The sequence below is a fragment of the Rhea americana genome, unplaced genomic scaffold (genome assembly GCF_003343005.1).
Source record: "Rhea americana isolate MKP2758 unplaced genomic scaffold, rheAme1 scaffold_64, whole genome shotgun sequence".
Classification (NCBI taxonomy): Eukaryota; Metazoa; Chordata; class Aves; order Rheiformes; family Rheidae; genus Rhea; species Rhea americana.
The window spans coordinates 2,207,471-2,227,709 of NW_028186801.1; positions in this window are offsets into that span (position 1 = coordinate 2,207,471).

The window sequence follows — 20,239 nt, forward strand, 5'->3', positions numbered from 1 at the left end:
GAATATATAGCTGAATTAGTATTCTCTCAGTAAAACGCAAAAAACTGTCTTATGATTAGAAGAAATAGCACACAAGAAGCAACATTCTGATTTATTTAACTTGCTTTTATAAAAAGAGTGAAATCATTTCTTTTTTTTTTTTCAGTAAGGTAATTTTCAGATGATTTCATACATACCTTTTTACCTGCTATTTGACTGAGAAAAAACAATAAACAGAAAGCAACAAGACTGTGGATGTAGAATGTGGATAAGGTGAGTGATTAAAAGGGATTAGACCTCCTCTTCTTACACATATCTTAATTTATTTGAWACCCTATAGCGTACCGTGGACCTTGCAAAGAGTACAAATTTAGTCACTAGGCTTTGCATTAAGCTACAGTAGGACTTTAAAAAAAGTTGATGATTCACTGAACTTGCACTTTAAGACCAGACTTAGGGATATCAATGTCCCCAAACAATTTAAAATCAATTACCTGGCAAAGGAACTTAAAAATCTACAATAAGAGTACAAAAATATAGGAATCATTGGTTGCTTTCTCCTCTGAGAGGATCATTCATTTTATTTTGCCATTTTAACTCTAATAWTTTTTTTGGTTTTTATTTAAAGCATAAAAATTTGAAAGTTTGAATTGCTTCTTTTTGATGCAATGAGTTCTATTTAGTTTTGATATTTTTATTTCAGACACTGCAAATGGCTTGCTATTCTTATCCTAAAATGGAAATAAAAGAAATTAACTGATGCTTTGTTTTTATGCATATGGTTTGGAGAAGGTGTCTCATTATTTAGAATAAATGTTGTGATGATGAAACAGCATCCCATAAAATGTAGCTGTCATGACTCATAGGGCATTTTTAACTTGCCCTGTAATCTCCTAAGCTTTTCTAATGCATTTTTCTCCTTGCTTAAATTCTGCTCCTTTACGTGCTCAAGACTCTCATCTTACAGGGGCTGACAAAGTCAGTCCCTTTCTCAACCATACCCTAGTTTTTCCTTTGCATATATCCTCTACAGGCGCCRTCTGTTTGGACACTCAAGACTATGTCATCTACCTTCATCCTAGCCACCAGGCTAAGAAGAATGCTAGTGTTTATACACTCAGTGCTCTGACATGAAGATTTTTTTTTTGATATTTTGAGCATCTAAAACGTTAGGGCAGTCTTTTTCTGCCCACCTAAAAGGTCCTTTTATCCTTTTGTGGAGTTTAATAATACTTAGCATAATGAGTCTCTGATTCCCATTGAGGTTTTTGGATGCAATTRTAATGACAGTTCTACCAAATATATAACATCGTTCATTCCTAGAACTACTAAGGACCAGATCAGCAAAAARATCAGATTCTTAGCTCCTGTTAGACAATGAGGACTTGGTCTTAYTAACAGAATCAGTGCTGCACTAAAACACGTAACCTTGTGTTCGGGGGCAGAYGAGAAGATGCCTTTTGCCAACAGCATGTCGTGTAGACCTCTGGCCGAGCCTGGGCCTATGCACTCATCACTGCACCTGGATTTCRCTTTCATTCTGTTCATGTTGTCACCATCTAATGCAATCAGTGTTCTTCATCCTCTGTGAAGACCCAGACATCAAATTTCAAAGTCGGTGTGGTGAACACGTAGACCGGGATCCTGCCGGGGCAGCGGAGGCGGCGCAGCGCTGCAGGGCAGCCAGGTGACTTGCCCATTGCCCATCACGCTCCCAGCCGGGTATCCAGCACACCACAGGCAGGATCGGGCAGAACCTGCCCCCGTTCTCTAAAACCCGGGTCAGTRCGAGAAGGTGCACTGTATTTAGATGATCTGTTCTACCTAGAAAAAAATACTTCAGTACTCAGGAAGTGCCATTTTAGTGGTCTTGAAGTAAATTCTAAGTTAGGATGCCTTATGCATTTAAATAGGCAAGCTTTTCATGTGTACTGTTGAATTGTTCACTCTATTCCTCCCTGAAAACAGCTTTTCCAGTATATTCCTAACTTCCTTTTTGCCCTTCTGAACTTACCCTTCCATGTCCAAATATCACTTAACCTAGTACTTAAGGCTCCTCAAGTACTGTGACAAATTCCGTCTGCTGAGAACATTAGACAACAGTGCAAAGAATATTTAAAAATATTTTAATTACTGGACAAGGTCGGGGGGAAGAAAACCAAAGTAACCAACGATCCTTGAATTTGATGGTTATAATATTAAACTAGCTTGCCTTTTTTAAGCAGGCTGGAGGAATGTGTGACATAAGTGGCAGACACCAGGTGGCTCTACCTCATTAGAAATCAGACTCTACATAAGTTTGAGAAGGAGGAAGTAAGGAGGACCTGGCAGAGAAATACTGTGAACAAACTGTATATTGGAAGTAGGGTAGAATGGACTCTAAAATTGATTTAGTAAATTTGCACTTTGTTTGATATGCTTGCAATTATAGCTGGAGGATATAAAAAAGGAAGAGATTAAATTAATTGAATAATATAATTTGATAGCTGAACAGGATAAGAAAGTCAATTAGGGTGCAGTCTGAAACTGCAGGAGATCTGCAAATTCCTGGTTTAAGAGTCAGACTGGACCTACTTGACCTATTAATCTGTCTTGGCAGATAAAGGTTTTGCCAAATTTAATATTTAATTACTATTATTTTTAATTTATCTTTTATGGTTCTGAAGACATCTTCTGAAAGTGAAGCACTCTTCTGCAATCTTACTGACTCCCAAGGAAAGCAATATGGARTATAAAAAACAGTAAAAGATAATTTACTGTTTTGACCATACAAAAAAGATCAGCTTTTTGCTTTCTATTGGTGTTAACGACTAAATAAAACTGATCCTGCTATGTACATCACATCTCTCCTGTTTGTGYCGTCTCATAGTGTAAATGAGGGAAGGGAGGACAGCAGCCATTCCAGTCCATTTTGTTATTGTTTTTTATGATATATTCAGTGGTTTTGTAATACAAGGATATGGAAAATCAAGMAACTAAATCAAGACATGGGAGAGTTAATAAAGAGGCTTTCCACTGGGCATAAAAAGAGTGAACAATTCTAAGRAAAATCTGTAGTTACAAATATTAGATTGCTCCTTGGCTGAGTGACTGAGTACAGTGACAGAAGACATGTAGAGAAGAACAAATTAGCTATAAATTGAGAATGAATATTACACAAGCAGCAAATTTCTGTTTGAGTTCATACCTTTCAATTTATAAGCACTAAACAGCTGGATAGGAATTACGCTGTCTTCTTCTCAAGGATGTACRTTTAATTAAAAATTTGCTAAGGCACAACTCTTCTGAAGATGAGCAATTAGTTTGTTCTTTAAAGGTATGTGTAAAAGAACATGTGCCTCTCTCCAAGCAGTGAGATGGATCTGAATTAATGGAAAAAGAGACAAGAGAAATCATCTGGACTGTTAAATTGAGTCACAAAGCATTTGGCTTTGAAATCTGTCTTGCAGGTAGGATCTGGAATTCAGTGCCCAGCTCCAGACAGAGCTGCACTGAGCTGGTTGCACTGAAAGTCCTTTGCACTCAGATGGTAAATACAAACCCCAAAATGATTGTTACAGAAAAGTGACCAGCTGCAGCAGTCACTACACATATGTGTATGAAGGGCTGTGGCGTTTTACAATTAGRACAAGCAATAAAACTGGAATGAAAGTATGTTGGATCCAAAGATATTCTGTGGGAAAGTGTTTGTATCTAAGTTGATTCTAATTGGTATCACACGGTTACATGTAGTAATTAATAAGAAATGTTGAGTAATTTTATATTTACTGCTTTCTTATGAGCACTGTGATGAGACATCTGTCACAGATAAACTCAGTCACTAAGACAGAAGTCACAACTGAAGGAGGAATCTAAAAGAAGCAGCCATCACTCTTCCCTTCTAACTTTCTACTTGGGAAGGTCAAATCTTTTTCTAGTTGTCCAAGCTCCTTAATATTTTACATCTATGAGTTCCTTAATATTTTACAATATTTTACATTTCTTGATGTGGACCAGTCATTCAAATAGCCTATATATTTATTGTTGAGACGGTCAGAAAAATCAAGAGTGGATCTGTCTATGAGAAGCTCCTTTGCATTTGATGTAGAATGTCCTTGGCAGTTTGCATCTGAATATCTATAAAATCAACCACTTTTTATTGTCTGGCTGAGAGAGATTTGGTACACTACTGTCCAGGACCATGCAGGAAGACCAAGACTGAAATAGCTCACTGCATCCTGGACACAGCRTAAGAGTTTGCTGGATCTCGCAGAGTTCCTCAGCGAGAAATGGATAGAATTTCTATTGATAGCACTTGTACTCACAGCACAAGAAAAGGGTTAATTTTCAAATCTCACACTAGGACATTTTTTAAAATTGCTAAAAGAATCATCTATTATTTGTAAATCAAACAAATTTGTATAAAGATTATATAATAACCACTCTCCTTTGCTGAGTACTGTCATATATTTAAAATCATGAAATTAATCAATCATATTTGCTTTAAAAACTAACATTCAATATAAAAATAATGTTCCTCTGCAGACAGAAATACCACAGCCTTAATTTCAGTGCTTTTTACAAATACTTTTAAATATACCCTCACATGTAAATTTTAAGGGGCAGACAAAGTAGATTTATATTCTTGAATACTGGTGTCAGAAGCTGGAATAATAAATATATTATCATAATTTTGACAGGTATTTTACAAGAGAAGGTTTCCCAAGCTGCCTATCTGCCTATGAAACTATCACTGACTTGTAAGGAATCTGAGACTGACTCTGACAGGAGAACCCGTCCCTGTACATTTCAACAAATTAAGCTCAAATTCATTATTTCCTGTCTATGTTAGCTTTTCAAGTTGATACTTCTGTCTGAGACCTGAAGATGAACATGAGGTACTCCAAATTTTTCATTCTCTGTGATCATATTAATCATCTAGTAATAGATGTTACTGCCCTGCAAATGTAATCTTACTTCTCTCTTTAGACTATGATGGCTAGAAAAGCACAGTCTTCAACCTTTCTGTTCCTTATTCTCTAGTTATGACAAGTGCAACCATTTCTTATCCAACTATGCCTGCAACAGTCTTCAGAAATTAGCTGAAGTCACCGGGCATATTCTCACTGTTTCCAGTGATTTGGATTTTKTAGGAACCATTTCAACTTCTACTTCTCATGTTTAGCCCAAAATATRTAACTGACTCTTATAAAGATGGACAGATGATTATATGATATTATGTATTCTAGAATGTAGTAACTGGTATGGTGAACTGTGGACTTTGAAATTCCACAATGCAAACAGAAAATCTGATAAAATGGCTTAAAAATATTTAAACCAGCATATAGCACAAAATTAATATAAATTACACTCCCCAGAAGAGTGTCTAAATAGGCAGATGATGTAGAGGGTAGATCCACTGGACTGCTTATTACAGAATAAATGATAGCATCAAAAAGTAATATAGCTCAACGATGCAGGTCGTTGCCTTAGACATCTCCACTGGGAATGATTAAAATGGCATTTAACTTTACTGGTTGACTCTCTAGGGCACTGCAGAACATCACATCAATACAAATCTGCTTAGCTGCTCACAGAAAGAATGACCTCACAGAAACATAAGTAAGTTACTGCTTCCCAGCCTGAAAAATAACAGCAGCATTTTGGATTTCAGGAAACAACATCTAGCACAATGCAAGACAAAGCAAACTAGCTAATCAGGCCACCTCCAATTTACGTTGCGTTAAGAAACACTATCTTGACAATGGGCCAGGGCACTGGAGTCTCATTTTTATGCATGACTGAAGAACAAAACTGCTGCTAGTCAAAGTATGAATTTTTAAAAAGCCACCTATAAAAAAAAGCAATGTAAGAGATGATACAGGAAATGCTGGAGGGGTATCTATAGCTATCTCAAGTGTGTCGAGAAACATTGTTAGAGCTCATTTTGCCTGTAGATACATAAGCACTGTGTGTTGTATTTAATTGAACTTTATTTCTACCTCAGCAAGAAAAACTATAGCGTAATTACCAATAATTCTGAATGGGCTGTATCTCTTTAGGCAAGGGCAAGATCTAAGACATTACTCAGCTCATGTATGATATCATTTCTGGTAACAAGACTCAGTGGAACTGAGAACTAAATTAAACCTCAGGCCTGACCAACTTTATGTACCGTCAGGTTTTGGATTAAATAATGTACTACTTTTTTTGCATGTTATGTATCTAAAACAGAGGAGTTCAATCAGAGTGTGCTTTTTGGACAATGATGGACTATTTTCTCTGTTCTTTGAAAAAAAAAGTTTTATACAGATTCTTGTCACTTCAAAGTCTGACCTAGTTAAAGAATACTATTGTTTTCTGTTCTGTAATAATATTACCTTTTCATAGATGTACTAAGTGAAATATGGTAGGTCTTAAAAACCATACTTATAGAGGCAGAATACCTATACAACTGAAATTTCCTTAAGAAATCTGTCATAATTTTCATTACAATACAGGCTGGTACTCTGGTCACATGTAAATCACTGAAACCAGAATTTTGCAGTAGAGGTCCAAAGGCTTTTTTATCCCCTTTTTGKGGGGATCAGGATGATAGTGTTGCTTTAAAGATAAGTGGAAAAAAATCATGTATATGTGAAAATSAGAACTCAAGCTAATTATTCCTTTTGATAATGGACCGACATAATTTTTCTAAAAGTGCCGTATGTTGCTTTTGTGATTACACCAATGATAAAGGGCAATAAGAATAGTCATCTTGCACCCAAGACATGATAATTGTTGAATATAAGGAGATAAACAGTAAGCAGGAGTTATATTCAGAAAATATGAATTGTATGATGTAGGAAGAATTAAAATTTCTTGGACATAAAGCTTTCTGTTCAAACAGGCATGTAGTCCTGGTTTGATTACTGTTTTTCTAGCTGTTTCTCTATTAAAGCAGGAACACGTTTTCCCCTATTCCATCTTACCTAGACTGTTGTTGTAGACCACTGGTGAGTCGCAATTTGATGGGCCAGAGACTTCAGCTGTCAAAGTAGTGTGGCTCTCCTAGCTCCTCTTCTACAAAATCTGTCCTTTCTTTTTTGTAAAGAAACAGAAATTAGGTGTGCGAGCCAATGTGGCAATCCTACCAGAAACAGAAATGTGAGAAGTACTTTAGAAATAGGGCTGTGGGTGCAAGAATGGTCTATTTGTCATCAAACACAAAATGCTGTGCTTTCTGCCTTAAAAACATGGCTGTCATTCTCCCTGCTCTTGTATTCAGAGCTTCAAGGCTGCAATTCATCCGCCCGTAAATAGGCAGCAAATCTGGTACCAGCTGTTTGATTTGTTTACAGTCCTCTTATTCTACTCTGTTGAACTGGATGATGGATATGGATGTTCTGCCCAGGGAAAATGAATCCATATTGACCAGAYGGGAGGTAGCAGAAATTACCTTCTCTACATGTATATATATGGGAAATTAAGGTTTCCTCAGTCAAAAAAGGGTGGATGAGGAGAGCAGAAGCAGCTCATGAGCTAAATATGAACAATATGACTTCTGGGAGGAATAAGAACCAAGGTAGGGAGTGACAACTCCTAGATGTTGTTTTTCATCAAATAGATCAAAGAGATGACTTTCYTCTATTTGATGTAACATGCTCCAGCACAAGCTCACCCTGAAGTGCAGGGCAGTGAACTATGGGCTCTAAGTTCAATTCATAAATCCTTAGGGGTAACACGTACATAGATCCAGAATCTGCTGCTGTAAGCCCCAGCCAGTGCACAGGACCGCTCAGTCTTTAAAACAAAGTGCCACTGGATTACCTCCAGTTGCTGCAGGGAGAGGTTCTTTACCTCCTAGCTAGTTGATAGCCACTGAGATGACAGCCAAATTAGTCCCTGACAAACAGGCATGCCATTTCATTGCTATTGCTCTTACCCAAAGAGCTCTGTTATGCTGCAGCAAGACCAATGTAGAATGCTAATGACTGCTGTATGAAAAGGAGGCATTTTGATCAAGTCTGTCACGTAATCTTGTTCCTGTATATTTGCTCTGTGCAAATAAAAAGCGTTATTTGGAGTAGAGCTTTCACTGAGTACTGTTGGAAGTGTTTCCTTTCTCTGAAGGTACGGGTGAGTGAATCAGTAGATCGGGAGGAGGTCATCCCTGTACATCCCAGTTCATTATTGGTTTATTTTGCAATTGGGATAAGGTAGAGTAAATACAGGCAGTTACCACATCTCAGTTGATAGAGACATAAATATACTTTTTATTCATACAGTATGGTAATGGTGTAACCTTTATATCTGCAAGGATGAATTATTTGTCAAAATTCACATGAAGAGTAGTGAAGAATGATTGTTTTTTGATCAGATTCTTGTGGAGTAGCTCTGCTTGACTTTTCTTATGTCTGTCCACTTGCCCTAGCTTCCTATTAGACTTTCTTAGAGCCCAAGTTTACCAGAACCCTCAACTCCATCACATAYTTTAATTTGTTTTCCAGGATAGAAATTAAGTTGATTTTAAATTAATGTTGAAATATAATTCCTTTCCTAAGACAACCATACCATTGAAAACACAGCACTTAGTTTAATACAAAAGCTCACTAGTGAGCAGAACTGATAGTCAAAGAATTATGGGAAGTGATATATTTCAGCCTAAGTCACAAACAAAAATATTCCAGAGAGAAGAAGGCAGTGTGAGAGAGAGGAAATGACAAAATATGCAGCCTGTACTTTTCATAAAGTAGCTTTAAAATATTGTTCCATGACAGTTTTTATTCCATAAGTTTTTTATCTGACAAAGAACTGCACATCTGTTTAATTTTAAATGTGAGTAAATCTATTTGTGTTTTTGCCAGTAAGTATAAACATAAGATTTTGTAAGGCTTCTTAGGCCATAGGTTTAGGGCTGTTTGAAGTATACAGTATATTTAATAAGCTACAGGATATCCTTTTGATCTTTAAACCTTTTATAAGGATAAGAATGCACTACCTAGGACAGTTGGCTGAATTTGGTATGTGTGATTGAATAATATCTAGTTTTTAAAAATTCGTTTAGACAGTAAGAAATCTGAACAGTAATAGTAATTTGACATCAGGTCTGTCTCTGCATCATTATCAAATACTTTATTCCCCACTACTCTGTACTTCCTGCAGAGCAGGCAGAACTTACGCTCTCTGAGCAGTACAACCATTAGTTTCTGTTTTGACAGATAGCCTCTCTGATGTTTACTGCAAACATATTTCACTGAGGAGTGAATAATTAATTCCACCTAGGGAATTATGGGTTCATCTCTGATCTGTAATTTCATATTAGTAAAACATAATATTGACAATCATCAGTTCTTAGGCATTTTTCTACCATTATATAATATACCACTCTCCCCTCCAAAAGGCAATCGCAGTAAAGATATACAGACAGAAGTTCGCTGTAGTGTTCAAATAGTTTGAGAATATACTTATAAAATGGAAACATTCATCAGAGATTCATCTGCATCTGTGTTTATAGCAGAATGTTGTAAATAAATACAGGATACATCAAACATGCCAGTTTGGCAGCTGTAATTTTARATCAAATTTGGCTGATGTGGCAAGGAGTCAGTCACCACATAAAGTTGTTACAATAAGAGGGCAATTAAAAGACATAGACTGATTTCAATCAGATCAAAAGGTAAAATAGAGAAGGGAGAATTTTACTAAATCTTTTTTAAAAAGTATACTATAAGATGCTGARCTAACCCCTCTGCAGATTTTGAAAAGCTCTAGATGCCATGATCAGAAAATCTTGTCTCCGGAGAGGAATAAACAGCCYCTCTGAAGTCAGCGTGAAGAACCCGCTTTGTGGCAGACTCGGGGTGTCCTAACAGTCTTTTGAAAATCAGATGCATAAAATCTGTTTATGTTGAAAATCAGAACAGATTAGCTCTGTTTCAGCACTTCATGACGACTGCCACATTATTTTTGGCTAGACCAGGGCCCAGGAAGGACTGAGAAGCATTACCTTTCAGTGAATGAGATAGTTGTGCCCTGCAGCCAGACCTTGTTGCACAGATCCAAATYTGGGCTAAATCAATTAGCCCCAGGCAAGGAGATCAATGCACTGTAGTGCATGGAGCTCAGTATGGGCCACTTGCCACAAGTTTGGGCCACCTTCTTAGATTCATTTTGCTACCTGTGCAGAGTACCGTGCTGGTATGGGGCTAAACAGCCGCCAGTTTAAAGCTAGCTTGGATGTGTCTTCGTTAAACAGTGCTCACAGTGACTGGAATTCATCCTTGACCAAATACCGAAACCTGTATCTGAGCTAATCACTTGATGCGCACGAGCTTATTAGTCTCCATTATAGTCAGTGGAGAAAAATGGCCACTTTTAGGGCACAATTTKTCTTATCCTAAAGTAGGCTTTTGGAGATAGGTGAGATGAATCACATGCTGCAAATGCCTCTTTCAGTCTGTCCATTAATGCAGCCTTGGTGCACACATCTGCCCTGAGAACGTCTCAGAACAGGTGAGATGAATCTTCCCTCCCGGTCTGTAGAGTGAATGTGCTCAGGACGGAGGGGTACATGCTGAAATCCTTATGTGGATAAGCCTCCTGCTGATTTCAGGACCAGCAAAGGACCCCAATGTGTCTGTATTAAGGAAGTTATTTTTTCTCAGTGGGCAAAGCACTAGATTATGTGTAWCCTGCACTGCATCAAATACATTGAGACTGAAAAGAGATGCTACGGGGAATAGATAAGGCATCTGTGAAAAGTAATATGGGTGTAGGTGAGCTATACAGCTGTAAAATAAAAGTAGGTGAGGAATACAGCTGTAAAACTCACACTGCTTCCCTTAGACTTTTCCAGWGTCTTTAACCAATGCATAAGTGTAAGATAGTTTCATATGTCAATTATAGACTGCACAGAAAGAGGAAAGAATGATTATGCAAGAGAAAGGAGCAGCTTAATGCATAACTTTCCACTCCAGGAATTTTCATCCCTGTTTCYGAAACTTTCTGCTAATGGAGACAGGATCCTGCACAGAAAACTTAGACAGACCCTGTATGAGAATTCCCGTGAATCAGATCGTCTGCTGGTGTAAGATAGGTTTAGTGCATGCTAGAGTCCTCTGAGGACAAAAAAAAAAAAAAAAAAAAAAAAAAAAAAAAATTCTTCCGGACCTTCATATTGCGCACTGACTGCTAAGGCTGAGCGAGGCTGTGATCACCTATCAAAAGGACCATGTGGTGGAAGCACTTCTGCTTTCCTAGCCCTATAGACTCAAAGATATTACCTCTCTCTCCCTACTTCTCCTGGGTACTGACTCATTGTCCCATATCATGAGCTGTTGCCATGTATTTATAGATAATCACACAAATGCACTGCTGGGGTTTCAACTAGTTAATCCACGTATGAACTAGGCAAGATAATAGAGATCCCTTAGCAATGGAAACTGAGGCAGTGTGAATAGTGGGGAAATCTGTGCATAAAAATTTTCTGCTTTCCTTTTGACATCTTCCTGAAAATGAGATGATATTCAATGCAAAACTTACAGTCAGTGCAATGCTAAATGAGGAAATCCTTACTTGTATGAAACTGGCCTTTTTTCTAGAAATATGTATATGCACATCTTTTGAGCTTAATTACTTACACCAGAGAGAAATCAATTTCAGTGGAAAAAAATTCATGTAAAAATCAAAGTAAAAGTTTGAGGTTAAGTTCCAGATCTCAGGAAATGAGAAGTGCACTGTACAGTTTACAGATTTATGCCTAAGAAATTAATAATGATTGAAGACTCTCTGAAAAGCATACATATTCCATTTTATCTGCTCAGGAAGCAGAGCTAAATAAAATTATTCCTAGGTGGTGAAAATGAACCTCATGCTCCTGCCTCTCTCTCTGCACTGCTTCCTCCTCCTGCTTTTCTCTCCTGCCTCCCTGGAAGTCAGCTGTTCCCAGGGGCATCGGTCATGTTTTGCTGCTGGTCTGCAGAGTTTCTAGATGCAGCTTCGTGTGCCTGTCCCTCGCTCTCGTCTGTGCGGTAGGCCACATTGCACTGACAGTTGCTGCCCTGCATCATCCACTGCTATCACTAGAAGGCTTTGCCTGTGTTTGAAATTAATCATCTCTTTTACTTGGAGATTTTTTTACAGAAAAGCTGAAAATACAGCTTGCAATCAACAGACCAGTTTCTGCTCCCTCCATACTTTTCCACCCTCTTCCCTCTATGGAGTTTGCTAGAGGTAAAGTGACAACGGAGCAAAATAGTTTTCACCAGGCTGTTTTTGAGCTGGCTGCATCAAGTAGCTGAAGCCTGGGAAAGAGATAGTGAAAAACACGGCACTGCAGTATCTTGTTTTTATTTCAATGAAATTAATAGGGATATGGACAAGTGTATGCAGACATCTGGTTTTCAGAATCATTAATTCTCTCAAGATTTTATATAGAAGTGATAAACTCCCTTGTTCTATGTGAATAATAAATGACTAGTGTTTCTTTAAGAAAGCCACTTTCATTTGACATTTATTCACATTTAATTCAAAGGAAATTTTTAGGTTATAAAATGCCTTGTGTATTACACATATTTATAATGATTTACATCGGAATGTTTGATAATTTCTGGGAAAAGGCTGCCTATGTTTAGAGACTTGCTTTAATGCATATAAATTCTGGCCTGTATCTCTGTATATAACCATATACACTCTGTACTAGAGGAAGAGAAGTAGATACAAAGTAATCTTTGTCTTATCAGCTGAAGGTTTGGTGGCCTTTCTTCATCAGCACCTTTTAAGTCCCAAAGGCCTCCTGTAGGTGATTTTCAAAAAACTTTAGAACTAACTCTCACCCTCTTATATTCACAGCATGACATACATCATAGGAACAAGATTTGAAAGCTGCTTTTAAAAATATTTGAAAATTTTTTTTTAATTTTTCCTTAGCTGTAAAACTGAGTCCCTTCACTGCCACCTGGCCAATTCTGCAGAGAGAGACATAAAAAAAAATTCTTAAAAATATCCTGAAGGAACTTACTCTATACTAAAATAAGCAAAGCATTCAGTCTCTTTCATCTTGGTACTTTACTGGAAAAAAGTGATTGATGGGTCTCATTGGGAAGCTAAGAAAATGACTTCCCCAATAGTTTAAAAGTGCTATTTTAGGTCTTGTAGCTCCAGTTTTTTAATTTGCATGCTTAAAAAAAGTAACAATTGGTTTAAATTGGAAACTTGTTCTCTTCACTCTGAACTCACTGTAACATTTCAGAGGAATCTCAGCACTTTTCCTGAGAAAAGTGGGAAGTAGTTTTGTATTTTAATACGATATTCCTCAAAACTTTGGAATTTCAATAAGTTCTAGGTGAGTAGATCAATGAGCAGAGGGCAACAAGCACAGGGGAAATGGTATTGAGTCTGCCTTATGTTTTTGCAGTCTTCTATTTATAATTTCCTGTCTTCTGTGTAAAGACCAGAAAGCCTCAAAATACAATAATGCATTTCAGAGTAGAATCATATCATTCAGAATTACTGAAAGAAGGCTAAGTTAAACTATTATGTTGAAATAGGAATTGAAACCATTTTAAAGGAATGAGTTGAGATTACTCTGTTATAAATAAATTACTTATCCTAAGTTTTCTTTATATGATAAGAAATGTCTTGGATCTTACTGATTTTGCACATTCAGCAGTGAACAATCCTAATGGTTTGATTCAAATCTAATCTAGTTGCTTAGTTGAAATAATWTAGATGGATAGATGCTCCAGATCTTTCCTAAAGAGACTATTGTGAGAGATGTCCAGGAATGAACAGAGCTGAAATATTTTATACTCGTGAAGGATTGGCCCTGGATGCTGGGCTGAAAGTCACTGTGAAGGCAATCATGAGGACAAACACAGAAAAAAATTTCTAGCATGTTTTTCTCTGTTTAATAAAGCCAAGAATACACCTTCTGTAATAGAGTTTTCTTAGGAGGAAAGTATTATTTTTTGTATTAATAGGAAAATCATAAAGCTTTTCTTTCTTTCTCTCTCTCTTTTTTTTTTTTTTTTTTTTTTTTTTTGAAGAGAATGTTGAATTAAAGTTTCTTGGTTTAATGACAGAACATTTTAAATGTCACATTGAAAAAAGTAGCACATACTGCAATACTTAGGGTAAAAAAATCACAGCTTTGGTGTGCCTGGCAGGCTGCTGTCCCTTAGGAGAAAAGTTACAGCATATTTCTATAATGAGGGAGATAAAAGGAAGAAATGCCACATTCAGAAGTGGTATGAAAGAAATAGCTTGATAAATGACTTTGGGTCTGCAGTATTTTGCTGTGAGTCATAGCCTACAGCTGCCTATAAGAAAAATGTCATTTAAAACTTCAAGAGGATCAAGAGGTGAACTATGAACGCAAGTGGACTGCTTGCATGGCTGTACTTCCACGTCAAAGAGGTAAAGGGATTAGGTGCCTCTTTTGAAAGTCCACATTTTTCTGAGYAAAAAGTGAAATAGGAGGATAATTGCTTGAATAAATTGCTAACTCAGACAAATTTGGGTGAACCATGTGCTTCCTCAAAGCAGAAGCTGACATGAAGGGTTATACTAATATTGGACCATCATTTTGCCAATGTTGCTAGCATCAGTTATTTCTGAATGTGATCAAATTCTAAACTAAGACATATCTTATACTGCAGTATGTAGAAAGGTTGCTAGGCACCACTGGGAGTTAATTTTATTAATGTGCACATCACAAGATCATCTGTGTGTATCATTTCCAAAGAAAATAGCCRATTAATGAACTCTAGATCTGCCAGAGACATTAAGCTCCCAGTACCTCTGCACTTTTATATTATCTGAGGAGAAGGTGAATTTTAGAAAACGTGAAGGGTGATTTGGCACTGAGTGTTGGCTTTCTGAAATGTTCTGAATAGTTTGTTCTGAAATAAACAAAACAAAAAAAGTCATAATATTAAAATGAATTTTCAAAAACAGCAGGAGTACAAGGTGGGAAGCCCTGTTAGGTAGGGAAGCACAAACGAACTGTGAGGGGGACTTTTACCTGAGTCATCCACAACCATCGTAACTCACCATACGATGCAGTGAGTGAAGTTGAGAATTGGTTCCAGCACTAGTGATATCGCAGGCCAGAGAGGCACTCTCTTCTTCTAGCTCTTCGGAACTGTTTCCATACCAGGAGCAGCTCTCATGGTGTTTGGCTGTTGGGAATTTCAGCAGAAAATTAGGCATTACGTACATGCACGTAAAGCTTAAAACACCGATATTACACCAAACAAGAACAGGGTAGGTTATATATTATCAAGGCAATTTTAAATAACTGAATTTATTTGTTATATATAAAAATATGTATGCGTATAAATATATATATGCATGGAAACCTGACACATTTTGTAGGAGTTGTTACGTTTGTAGCTCGTTACCTGTCCTAAGAAGTTTGCACGGTTTGACGTTAGCTCAGAGCTGCCGGAGCAGAGCCCGTGTTGCATTATGCCTTACTGTAGGCAGCTATCAAGGCAGAATGACAGAGATTTCAGGRAAGTTTATAAATTTCCCATGCGGATGGACTGCACTATCCCCAAAGAARGTGTTGTCGTGTTTATAGTATGGGCTTTTCATGTGCTGTCAGTGTGAAGAGGCTTCTGTCATCTCTCTATTTCTGCCCCCTATAAAGAAAATATATAAAGGACAAAAGAAAAGTTTGACAGAGAATTTCTTGTTATGAGCTCTTTTTGTTTTGCTTACAGGAGAGATGTAGGACCCTCCTCCAGGTGAAGGGCTACTTTTTGCAGTTGTGATGAGACCAGAATCCTGACCGGGCCTACGGGAGCTTCGCTGCGGTGCAAGCGCCGTGTGCCTTGCGTGCAAGCAGTGTGAACAGAGCACAGCCTGAAGTGGTGACTGTTCGGAGCTGAAAGTATTAAAGCTTCCCTCCGTGGTTTGTTGCAATATTTCTATGGCAACCTGGTACTATAAAAAGATTCTTGCTAAATGTGTTACTTCTGCTCTTTTCCCGCTTCAGATTTTTCTTTTTCAGTTTTCCGCTACTGTAAAAAAYAGTCTCCCTTGCTGTTTTGTTCATTTACACTTATGTAAATAGCTTTGTATTTGCTTTATTATTACTATCAGCATTAGTATAAACTACTCATGTTATCAGAGAAGCTRTAAGACTAAATGGTGAGTTTGCTATGGCACAGGAAAATGTGAGCTGTCAGTGAAAAACTAAAATTCAAGGTGAATATGAACATCAGTAAGTATCAGAGATGGATGCTTTTGTTAACACAGATTTTGATTTTTGTGCTCAGGATGCCATTTGATATTAGTTGTCCTATTTTATCCTGTTATGTTGATTATATCCAGATGCAGCCAGACAAATCGGCGGTGGCAGAGAGTTTCCGCTTTGGGTGCTCTGCACTGCGTGTGATAGCACGGATGTTTCCCGGCAGTCAGCAGACAGTGGCAGTGTAAGCCAGGAACGGCACATCTACAGAATTTCAAGAAGCGACATAAGACTATGTTTTTTTAGACATACTCCTGCATTCTCATCTGATAACAAAACAATTGTATGGTCCAACTGTGTGCCAAAGGTTAGCTACTGGACTGACACTGCTTAGCCAGGGAGTATCCAGTCCTACTCAACTAGCAGACAGGGTGATGATGAAAATTATTTAATGACCAGATGAATGCTGGAGTGCAGATGGAGCCCCCTCCTCAAWGCACAAGGTGGCCAAAGCCACCACTAGCATGAGAAACAGCTCCTCTTTCTCTGATGCCAAATGCCAGTGCAATGTATGATTCAACTAGCTATTGATATACACAGAGTAGTAACAGGGCTCATCGTTTGCTTTTCTGTTTAACATCACTGAATCTGAGATGCTGGTGACAAATTTCTTCCCTGCTTTGTATGCAAAGAAGGAGACTTCCAGGAGTCAGCAAGGCAGGCCCTGCTGTCTGAGTTATCCTGCAGGAGTCTGGTGATGCAGCACAGATAGGGAATGAGATAATCTTGCTAACATCAGTAAAATAAGAGCACTCACCTGCCAGCTGAAAGAGAAAAACTGGCTCCGTGGAATTCCCTAGTATCAACAGTCAAAGAGCAGCAAGAAAGAACAGATCCAGAGCTTTACTCTTCAGTTCCCTGAAAAATTAGTGTATTGCTCTTGGGGCAAGAAAACAGCAGGAGTTGCAAACAAAATCAGCAACAATAAGCTAGAGCAAAGCTAGCAGGAGGCAAATATCTGGGGAAGGCAGCATGCACAGAGAGTTGCTGCATAACTTGTGTGTGGCTTGTGTCCTGGCAAGCCGGACAGCTTTCTTTGGGGAAGAACCTGGGAGTRTGGGAAATGGTCACTGCTGGCTGGGGGGTGGTCCTGCTGAGCAGTAGTGGTTATTGTTACCAAACTCATCTACCTACCCCCCTAGCAATAGCCCTGATCCTTCCTCACCATCTTGTTTCTAGTCCCTGTCCTTCCCTCCCCTCTCCTCTTGGGGTACCCTTCTACCCCTAGTGAACTCTTTTCTTTGCTTGATACTTACGTTATTCAGTTATTTATTTGCACATGGATAGCATATTCTCATCCTTCCTCCTCCCATACATTTTGTCCATGTACATTTTGTCCWTAGCACATTACTTTTTATTTAGCCAATCTATTTTTCTTTCAGTCGTATTTCAGAAGCTAAATCCATCAGCTCTCAATCACTTATCATTTTCTGAGATCCTTCCCATTTGTCAATATCTTTTTGCTAATGGACTGTCTAAAAAGGAGATAAGTTATTATGGATGCTGTGATAAGACAGAAGAAAAATAGTTTATAAGGTAGATACTCTTTTGAAAGAAATTGTGTGTGTATGTACATGTGAGTGTGTGTATGCGCATGTGTGTATAAAAATAAATATTATTTTAAAAAGTCACAGTGAACTAGAAAAGTCATGAAAAATTAACAAACTTTCATGAAGTTTGGAATTTAAAATGATGAAGAATAACCCCTCAGTTTCATTTCAGACATGGTATTTGTAATAGTAGAACAAATAATAACAGATGATGTTGCAATGAGGATGAGAAGATAATGAGAAGGTCCTGAATATCTTTCCACTGGTTTCTCTAGCTTTGAATAGAGCCTAGGTATTTAGAGAACATGGGAGTAAGGCTCCAACAGTGGTAATGTGGACTCAGGTAATGCAYTGTCATTCACTAATCCATTGTTAAGGAATCCCATGCTGTCCAGGAGAGAGCAGAAAACCATAACATTGGTAAGATGATCAGCCATATATTAGGAATAATTAATAGCAGAATCTGCAATTAACATTATGTAGATAATCTCTAGGCTCAGGAGTTAAATTATTTTTGTCCAATCATTGGCTAAATAAGAAGGGAGAACATTCATGAGGAAAAGGAGCATTAAGATAAGGRCTGGCGTGTGAATGATTCATGAAAAGTAGCCTAAGAAAATTCTCTCCRTCTTTCGATTGCATTTGACACTGATGGGAGAAATGATGCTTGACTAAGAAGCTATGCATCTGTTCTGGTTAAGAAGTTGTTATATCATGTTTTTCTTTACTATTATAAATGGCATAACTGCCACTCCTTTGTCTTGCCTGGGTTTTCAAAGAATGTCTTCAGCCTTTTCAGGTTCTACCTGAGGCTCTGTCCTATACCTGGAACACAGTATTTTTCTAGTAGGTTTGCCCAAGAAATGAGCTGTGTTCCTAGGAATCATCTATAGTGTTCAAACCTGCAGTTCTCAGTGTGTCACAGAATCAAAAATAGTTCTTCAACAGTTGTCCAATGTATTGACATTTTTTGGTTTTTTGTTGTTGTGCAATATGGATCTGTCAGACGTCTCACTTCAGTCACCGAAACAGTTTATTCACTTACATACAAAGCAGAAGATGAATTTTCACAAATCGCTATGGAAATGCAAAGTATGTTAAAAACTGGCAAGATAAGATTACTGTAAGGCCTTAATCCAGCAGAGTACTTTACAATATTATTTGGTAGTAATCACATGGAGTGATTAATATATCTTAAAGTTAGCCAGCCAACTACTTAGATAGTTTTTTGCATCATTTCTCAGAAAATATGTCTTCTGATGAGCTATTTCAGCCAGGGGAAGTGAAGAGTAATTCATTTTTAAACTTATAGTTGAAGCATTTCAAATCAAAATAATCGATAAGTTTAAGGTGTGCATTTTGAATACCCACTGAATTTTGAATTGCCCGTTAGGAAAAAAAAAAAAAAAAAAAACGCTAACAAAAATATTCCTAATGAAAGTCTCAGTGGACATGAATGAAATAAGAGTCAGTATCCATTAGCCAAAATAAAATCTTGGAGACAACTCACTTAATCAAAATAATTAGTTAGACAATCAGCGCTATCAAATGTCCACATAAGCCTGGTTTTCAGGGACTTGGCGTAATACGCAAAGGTCTTTCTCTTTAGAGTTTCTTTAATTCAAAGGATGTTATTATATAAAAAATGAAATTATTGAGAAGAAAAATACATAAATGAATGTTTTGATGCGAAAGTAAGCATGTCAGTGATATAAAAGATATGAAGTCTTGGGTAACCTTGCTCTGACAAGGGGAGGGGGAATACTGTATACAGTCTTGGACTTATCCTGTCCTGGAAATTTTGGAAGAATATCCAGCCTCTCCTGAATCCCTATGCTCTTTTCTCACGTCAAGGCACCTCACCTTCCTAAAGTAAAACTTATTCACGACGGCAGAGTCTTGGCAGGCTTAGAGATTGCATTTAAGTGAAAAGACATTATAGAGGAATGTGGTCTCAGGGGTAAAGGAAGGACACTGACATGCCAGGTCCTAGCCTTGGTCTTCTGCAGGTGCTGCTACTTATGGTGTCTGTGGTATCCACCTGACAAAACACTGCCCAATAAATTGCTGAAATTTGTATAATCTTGGGAGCAGTACCAGCAAATTAGCAGAGAAAGACAGATAAAGGTGTTTTTTACAACAAGTGGCTTTCATTTATATGTGCTTCATAATCAGAAGAGAATATTTTACCTTATTTTATGTTAGTCAGTTCAGACTAGGGCAATGATTTTCTTCAGACTTTACTGCAGTGTTTATAAAGGAAATATTTTATACTACACAACTAGTGTGTTTTCAAGAAATACTGACTGAGCAAGATTGAAGACTTTAAATCTCAGTAATATAAATTATATGGTGTGTAGTCTTGTATATATCATATATATGTGATACCATATACCATATACGGTATCACAGTATACTCTTTACTTCCAGGTGAGGTGATCAGTTAACTATGTGGTGAAAGGCATGCAGTAAAGATTAAAGATTTACATCT